The 9,137-nt window shown below is 55.6% G+C and overlaps 1 protein-coding gene across 3 annotated transcripts in view; it reads right to left on the reverse strand.

Moving 5' to 3' along the window:
• ZBTB7B (zinc finger and BTB domain containing 7B) overlaps positions 1-6,864 on the reverse strand; it is a 57,655-nt gene extending 50,791 nt beyond the window's left edge. For 2 of the 3 annotated variants that reach the window (XM_063946645.1, XM_063946643.1), the window contains exon 1: positions 6,705-6,864. The gene's annotated coding sequence lies outside the window, so the exon portion shown is untranslated. Of the gene's footprint in view, positions 1-5,182; positions 5,204-6,704 lie in introns of those variants that run through there. The other variant, XM_063946644.1, reaches the window with a different exon arrangement.
• Positions 6,865-9,137: the final 2,273 nt, after the last annotated feature.

Raw genomic sequence — 9,137 nt, forward strand, 5'->3', positions numbered from 1 at the left:
TCTCGTTAATGCAGGAAGCTCATGAAATATGCACATGGCGAGGGGGTTACCGGCTGCTATGTGCATACAGCAAAGTACAGACTGCAAGCTCTTGGGCTGAGCAGCAAACATTTAGCTTATACACTGGGTGGTGACACCCTGCTGCCGGGGAATGAGGTCAGACTGGAAGGATGGGGGGTACGTCACCACATGACCTTATTAGTGGGGCTAGTAGCACGTCTGGGTGTAGCAGGGGAACACCCTCCTGTGACCGAATTAAATACTTTTACACTTTAGAACTCGCAAGAGCAACCTGACAGCGGGGAGAAGCCTAGCCCCCTCATACTGCCTCGGTGGCACAGTGGTGAGCACTACTGCCTCACAGCACTGAGGTCTTGAGATCAATCCCAAACCAAGGCCTTATCTGTGTATAGTTTGTACGTTCTCCCTGCGTTTCACATATTACCAACACCATAAACAGGAATAATAACATGCATTGGGTTTGGAAGGGCACCCGGCGACTTATAAAGCACCCCCCTAATACTGAGGGGGTGTCACTAGCCCGCCGGCTGTAGATAGAACAGAGCAGCAGTACTGGCTATATGGCTGTTTGTCCCGGGACAGCTCCTTGGGGTGGTTACACAGCACAAGGGAGGGGGGCCTACACCAGGCAGGCAATACAGAGGAGGAGTGATGCCAACCTGCCCCCGAAGCAGCACTAATGCAACATTTGTGTGTATTGCACAGTGCCAGCAGCTGGAGGCAGGTCCCCAGGCCCCTGTGTAATGAGAACATCTCCGTCTGATCAGCGATTTCTCTGCCGTTTCATCATCTCCCCCACCACAGCCGCTGGAGGCTGTCCGTGGACCACATCGGACCACCCTGGGGGTTCCTACAACCCACAACTCCTGGCAGGAACCTGACTTTTCCCCAAAGTGATACCCCCCCTCACCCCAAGCTCCCAGGGGACACTTAGGACACACACAAGTGACCCCAATATTCTTGTGAAGATTCCACGGCATCCGTTCCGCTTTCACAGGAATTCCCTAAAATGACTCCACGCCCATCGGAAACACCACCATCGCTGCGATGCCCTGTAATCATCAATTATCAATGTATTGTCATGGCGGCCCCCCAGCCTCACAAGCCTGTGCCAGAGGAAGACCATCCGACCCCACCATGGATTAGAGAAGTAGCTGAGGCATGCTCAGCGCTGGCGGTTTCAGGTAGAACCAGAGTAGGGCGCTCAGGACTACGACTGACGCCATCCTTGTCGCCTACTTCCCACAGTCCCGTGCACACAGACAGGCAGGGCAATCTGACAGGTGAGGGGGCGGGAGACCCTGCAGCCTTTGGGCGTAAGTGGAAAAACAGGGTCTTTATCTGAGGAGTGGTCTCCCGGATCAGTGTACGTACACACACACACACACACACACACACACACACACACACACACACACACACACACACACACACACACACACACACACACACACACACACACACACACACACACACACACACACACACACACACACACACACACCAGCATCCTCCTCACCACCGCTCTCACTAACCCCTTCCTGTCTGCCCAGCACACCTCAGCAATAAGCACCTGACACCGCTCTGTCACACCTGTCAGGGTAACAGACAGGGACAAAATGGACGCCGGTTCATGCAGTGATACTGAGGTAACTTCTCCAGCACAACGCTTCCCTGGTCCAGCGGCATCGGGGGTCACCCTCAGCTTATTCGGAACCTGTGCAATGGTCTCCACCAACAGAAGACACCACTGGGCATGACCAAGGTAACAATATATATATATATATATATATAGTGACTATGGCAGTCAGCTGTGATTACCACCTCCTGAATGCAGCACACCCATCTCCTTAATCCCAGCTCCTAATAAAGAACAACATAATTAAATGACCTAAAAATCTAAACACCTCGTCACCTGGAATCTGACAGCACGAGAATGTGACTAGTCCAGTAAATAAAATCACTACTTGCAGCATGCAGGGGAAAACACAGGGACATGCTTAGCGCCGGAGAGTAGTGTGTGACCCACTGCCAACTCCCCTGTGCCCACCCACCTGTGAGATTAGTGTGTGACCCACTGCCAACTCCCCTGTGCCCACCCACCTGTGAGATTAGTGTGTGACCCACTGCCAACTCCCCTGTGCCCACCCATCTGTGAGGAGATTAGTGTGTGACCCACTGCCAACTCCCCTGTGCCCACCCACCTGTGAGGATAGTAGTGTGTGACCCACTGCCACCCACCTGTGGAGAGTAGTGTGTGACCCACTGCCAACTTCCCTGTGCCCACCCATCTGTGAGGATAGTAGTGTGTGACCCACTGCCAACTTCCCTGTGCCCACCCATCTGTGAGGAGAGTAGTGTGTGACCCACTGCCAACTCCCCTGTGCCCACCCACCTGTGAGATTAGTGTGTGACCCACTGCCAACTCCCCTGTGCCCACCCATCTGTGAGGAGATTAGTGTGTGACCCACTGCCAACTCCCCTGTGCCCACCCACCTGTGAGGATAGTAGTGTGTGACCCACTGCCACCCACCTGTGGAGAGTAGTGTGTGACCCACTGCCAACTTCCCTGTGCCCACCCATCTGTGAGGATAGTAGTGTGTGACCCACTGCCAACTTCCCTGTGCCCACCCATCTGTGAGGATAGTAGTGTGTGACCCACTGCCACCCACCTGTGAGGAGAGTAGTGTGTGACCCACTGCCAACTCCCCTGTGCCCACCCACCTGTGAGGAGATTAGTGTGTGACCCACTGCCAACTTCCCTGTGCCCACCCATCTGTGAGGATAGTAGTGTGACCCACTGCCACCCACCTGTTCCCACCCACCTGTGAGGAGAGTAGTGTGTGACCCACTGCCACCCACCTGTGAGGAGAGTAGTGTGTGACCCACTGCCAACTCCCCTGTGCCCACCCACCTGTGAGATTAGTGTGTGACCCACTGCCAACTCCCCTGTGCCCACCCACCTGTGAGGAGATTAGTGTGTGACCCACTGCCAACTTCCCTGTGCCCACCCACCTGTGAGGAGAGTAGTGTGACCCACTGCCACCCACCTGTGAGGATAGTAGTGTGTGACCCACTGCCACCCACCTGTGGAGAATAGTGTGTGACCCACTGCCAACTTCCCTGTGCCTACGCATCTGTGAGGATAGTAGTGTGTGACCCACTGCCAACTTCCCTGTGCCCACCCATCTGTGAGGATAGTAGTGTGTGACCTACTGCCACCCACCTGTGAGGAGAGTAGTGTGTGACCCACTGCCAACTCCCCTGTGCCCACCCACCTGTGAGGAGATTAGTGTGTGACCCACTGCCAACTTCCATGTGCCCACCCACCTGTGAGGAGAGTAGTGTGTGACCCACTGCCACCCACCTGTGAGGAGAGTAGTGTGTGACCCACTGCCAACTTCCCTGTGCCCACCCACCTGTGAGATTAGTGTGTGACCCACTGCCAACTCCCCTGTGCCCACCCACCTGTGAGGAGATTAGTGTGTGACCCACTGCCAACTTCCCTGTGCCCACCCACCTGTGAGGAGAGTAGTGTGTGACCCACTGCCACCCACCTGTGAGGAGAGTAGTGTGTGACCCACTGCCAACTTCCCTGTGCCCACCCACCTGTGAGATTAGTGTGTGACCCACTGCCAACTCCCCTGTGCCCACCCACCTGTGAGGAGATTAGTGTGTGACCCACTGCCAACTTCCCTGTGCCCACCCACCTGTGAGGAGAGTAGTGTGTGACCCACTGCCACCCACCTGTGAGGAGAGTAGTGTGTGACCCACTGCCAACTTCCCTGTGCCCACCCACCTGTGAGATTAGTGTGTGACCCACTGCCAACTCCCCTGTGCCCACCCACCTGTGAGGAGATTAGTGTGTGACCCACTGCCAACTTCCCTGTGCCCACCCATCTGTGAGGATAGTAGTGTGACCCACTGCCACCCACCTGTTCCCACCCACCTGTGAGGATAGTAATGTGTGACCCACTGCCACCTCACCTGTGCCCACCCACCTGTGAGGATATTAATGTGTGACCCACTGCTACCTCACCTGTGCCCACCCACCTGTGAGGATATTAATGTGTGACCTACTGCTACCTCACCTGTGCCCACCCACCTGTGAGGATATTAATGTGTGACCCACTGCCAACACACCTGTGCCCAGCTACCTGTGGCACTGCCTGTTTGCCGGAGTGTATTGTGTCACCCACTGCCACCTCACCTGTGCCCACCCACCTGTGGCACTGCCTGTATCTCCCAGAGAGTAGTGTGTGACCCACTGCCACCTCATCTGTGCCCACCTACCCACACCCACCTACCTGTGGCACTGCCTGTGCACTGGTGAGGCAAGTAGTGTGTGACCTACTGCCACCTTTCCTGTGCCCACCCACCTGTGGCATTGCTTATGTGCCAAAGTGTAGTGGTTGACCCACTGCCACCTCACCTGTGCCCAACTATCTGTGGCACTGCCTGTGCAATGACGTGAAGTGTGTGACCCACTGCCACCTCCCCTGTGCCCACCCACCTGTGGCACTGCCTGTGTCCTAAGGAGTAGTGTGCGACCCACTGCCACCTCACCTGTGCCCACCCACCTGTGGCACTGCCTGTGTCCTAAGGAGTAGTGTGCGACCCACTGCCACCTCACCTGTGCCCACCCACTTGTGGCACTGCCTGAGTGCATTAGAAAACTAGGCAACAAATCAACTCCTCATCCTTATAGAGTGTAAGCTTTTAGGGGAAGACCCTCTACCTGGCAGGTGCAAGATATCACATTAGAACGCAATTCTGGCCCAGCTTGTTGAGGGGAAATAGGCCGACGTCTCTTTACAGGTCTGTATACACTGTACTTGTATGGCACAGTTTGTGTCTGTGCCCCTTAGCCCAGAAGCTTGCACTCTATCACAGAATAAAAGGGAAAAGCACGTGTGGAGCGTCTAGTGGGGATGACTGGTCTCATATGAAAGCAGAGTCTACCATACATAGTACAGGGCATTCCTAATCTGCAGAAAGCAGGGAGAGAGCCAGCACATAAAGCTGTACTGAGTATCACCGGGCATGTTCAGGGAAATGGTAAATAAGCGGTTATCCCAGCTCTGTAATCCCCGGTATCTCCTCATTACCTGTCAGACCATCCCTTAGCTCTCCCAACACTTGCCGGCACAGCCTAACCCACCTGGGTCTCGCAGGCCCATCCAGGGGGCTGGGGGGCATTATCCGGAGGGTCCAGCCGCTGGCAGGCTTGCAGAGGACAGTCACAGCACTGCGGTAACTTTAAGAAGTCTCACAACTTCCTTATCTGTGTGCTGGAGGGTGTGAGGACCTCCAGTATATACCACACACGTACACACCGCCTGTATACCACAGCGGCCAGCTCCCCTACCTCCTCTGCCCGTACTCCCGTCCACTGATCCACCACCACAGCCCGTATCACCAGTGCAACATAGAAATCAGCAGAGAGTATGACCCCCATACACAGCAGTGTCACACAGAACTACACACAACCTCGCTGAGGGTCTGGTCGCCTAGACAGAGAGGAGGCTGGGAGGGAGGGGGGGGGGATGCAGTGTCCTCCCCCACAAATCCACGGCGACCTCCATAATTACAGACCCCTCGCAGGCTGCCGTCAGTAAGGAAAGCCGGGATTAGTGCGAGCAGGTTTAACCGCGCAGGGAGGGGCGGCCACGAGAAGGTGACAGGGGGTAAAGACTCGTTTAACCCTCTCGTGCACCTTCCACAGCAATGGGACGCCCGCCGCATCATTCGCCCAGCCGCCATGGAGTTTGGCGGCCCGCCGGTTATACACAGCTAGAGGGTTATACGTTCCCTAACCTACCAACTCGCAAATTATAGATAGATTTGCCAACTTTGGGTAACATAGCGCAGGAAGTTTTTCGACGGCGGGACGCACACTGGCCTAGACATAGATCCCGAGCAATGGGAAATACCAGCGTATAGGGGAGCACAGAATACAGCTGCCCACGCTCGGTGGTAGAACAAGTGCTAGCTCACATGGCTCAGGCAGGTGCCGCAGGGAGGACAACGCGGTGTAGACACAGAACCCAGGACACGAGCGTTCCCTCCAGGTGGCACCCAGGTGTATATAGCAACATAAACATGGACAAGCATTTCTGAATAATCACAAAACGAGGATCCCGTATCAGCACCTGGAGGGGGGAGCGCTGGGAATAGGTGATACCGAGGAGATAGGGAGGGGGTTGGGGGGTAAAGTCTGGATGGTCATAAAACTATAAGGAAGAGACAGGGGAGGGGGGGACGCAGTACAGGAACCCCTCAGCAGGATATCCAGGCACCAGCGTGCTAGGGTGGGTGATGGGGTACAGCGTGGGAACAGGTAAGAGGGGGGTCAGGCTGTCATGCGGAGAAAGAAGGGGGCACAGACATAACCCATGTCCCTGTCTCAGTGGCAGGTGAAGGGTTACGAGTGACAAAGGATGCTTGTGTGACAGATGTCAGGCAGCGGGGAGGGGGCAGGTGAGGGGACGATGGCGGAGGATGAGATGGGGGTCTGCAGCAGAGGATGACGGGGGGGGGGGGGGGGGGACACTGCACAGGGGAGAGAGGGGGGGCAGAGCACAGGAGAGGGGGGACAGGACACAGGGGAGGAGGGGGGCACAGAGAAGCAGGGAAGGAGGGGGGCACAGGACACAGGGGAGGAGGGGGGCACAGACACTCACCTGCTCTGCAGTGACAGATGTGGGATTATTGGGGAGGGGGGTCAGCTCTGTCCCCTTGTCCTCTGCTGCTGCTGCTGCCTCTTCCTCCTGCTGTCTGGGTGGGCTCTGCCTGCAGGAAGCTCCCTGCTCACCCCCTCTCTCCTCCCTCCCTCCCCAGCCTGTCACACCTGTCCCCTCCCACCCTCACCTGTCCCTGACACCAGCCCCCTGGATACAGCTACACCCAGCCAGACACTTCCTGGATCCCTGCTGCTCCTTGCCCCCTCTAGCTGCCCCTGCACAGCCAATGGGTGCAGCCCCCCACCCTACACCAACCCCTCCCCCCTCCCCACCTGCCACAGGTTGCCCCAGCCCCTGTCACTGACTCCTCCCTGCCACCTTTAAACTCTGCCCAGCTGCCATCCTCATGGGGCCACCTTAACTGACAACCAGGAAGTGCTCTGCAGCCTGGAGCCGGCTCATTGGCCGTCACGAAGGCTGGACATGGGAAATGGAGTGCGGCGATTGGTCGAGTGCGCTGGCTGTCAGTGTTAAGGGCGGGGCCTGAAGGGCGATGACGGCGAGTGCACTTCGCTTCCTTAAGGCGGCAACGTGCCGTGTGATGACAGTTGTGGGGCCACAGGCTGCTGTCATATGTCTGGCCAGTGCCCAACTTCCCAGGGTGGTCGCCTCACCCACAGGGGACCACAGCTGCTAATACAGGGGCTTCTGTACCAGTACAGGGGGACCCTCCTTATCAGTACAGGGGGACCCTCATTATCAGTACAGGAGACCCCTCATTATCAGTACAGGAGACCCCTCATTATCAGTACAGGGAGACCCCTCATTATCAGTACAGGGAGACCCCTCATTATCAGTACAGGGGACCCCTCATTATCAGTACAGGAGACCCCTCATCATCAGTACAGGAGACCCCTCATTATCAGTACAGGGGACCCCTCATTATCAGTACAGGAGACCCCTCATTATCAGTACAGGGAGACCCCTCATTATCAGTACAGGGGGACCCTCATTATCAGTACAGGAGACCCCTCATTATCAGTACAGGGGACCCCTCATTATCAGTACAGGAGACCCCTCATTATCAGTACAGGGGACCCCTCATTATCAGTACAGGGGACCCCTCATTATCAGTACAGGAGACCCCTCATTATCAGTACAGGGAGACCCCTCATTATCAGTACAGGGGACCCCTCATTATCAGTACAGGAGACCCCTCATTATCAGTACAGGGAGACCCCTCATTATCAGTACAGGGGACCCCTCATTATCAGTACAGGAGACTTAGGTGTGCGCAGGGGGGGGTGCCTGGTGCGCACAGGCACCCCCTAATATCTGGCACCCCAATCTCACATGCCTGATGCAGCGATCGCCGAGCAGGCTGATTACTGTCCCCTCTGCGCTGCACCCTGACAGGACTGCATTACTGACCAGACGCCTGGGTTAATCAAGGGTGCCACTGCCACCGGCTTTCAAACTCTCGGCTCCACCTCCATGTACAAAAACAGCGAGATGTGATTACGTCATGCTGCTCGCATGACCACCCGTCACACCCGCCACATGCCCACCTCTCTCCTTCTATGCTATGCCAACGCCAGCCACTGATGAGGCTCAGCATGCAGCTAGCGTTCCTCTTAGGAAGACAAATTCAATACTGGCAGGCGGTCGGCAGCAGCATTGACACGTAACACGTTTTTCCAGCAGCAGCAGTAGTACTAGTCTGTGACTGTCAGTGTCAGTGAGTGAGTGACTTGTAAGTAAGCTGCTGCACTTTGCAGAGAAAAGTGAGGGGGAGCCAGACCAGGCTGAGGAGGAGCAGGGGTGTTTGTTTGGTGCACACCACAACATCTGACAAAGTATCTGCTTTATTAGGATTGGTACAAGGGTGGATATTTTATTTTGCGTTGACCGTCAATAGATAAACACACCCAAAAGGCGGTGCTAGACACACCCCTCCGACGGTGCACCCCCTAATAAAATGTGCTGCGCACGCCTATGACAGGAGACCCCTCATCATCAGTACAGGAGACCCCTCATCATCAGTACAGGAGACCCCTCATCATCAGTACAGGGAGACCCTCATTATCAGTACAGGAGACCCCTCATTATCAGTACAGGAGACCCTCATTATCAGTACAGGAGACCCCTCATTATCAGTACAGGGAGACCCCTCATTATCAGTACAGGGAGACCCCTCATTATCAGTACAGGGGGACCCTCATTATCAGTACAGGAGACCCCTCATTATCAGTACAGGAGACCCCTCATTATCAGTACAGGGAGACCCCTCATTATCAGTACAGGAGACCCTCATTATCAGTACAGGGAGACCCTCATTATCAGTACAGGGGGACCCTCATTATCAGTACAGGAGACCCCTCATTATCAGTACAGGAGACCCTCATTATCAGTACAGGGAGACCCTCATTATCA

Source organism: Pseudophryne corroboree, chromosome 12, assembly GCF_028390025.1.
Source record: "Pseudophryne corroboree isolate aPseCor3 chromosome 12, aPseCor3.hap2, whole genome shotgun sequence".
Classification (NCBI taxonomy): Eukaryota; Metazoa; Chordata; class Amphibia; order Anura; family Myobatrachidae; genus Pseudophryne; species Pseudophryne corroboree.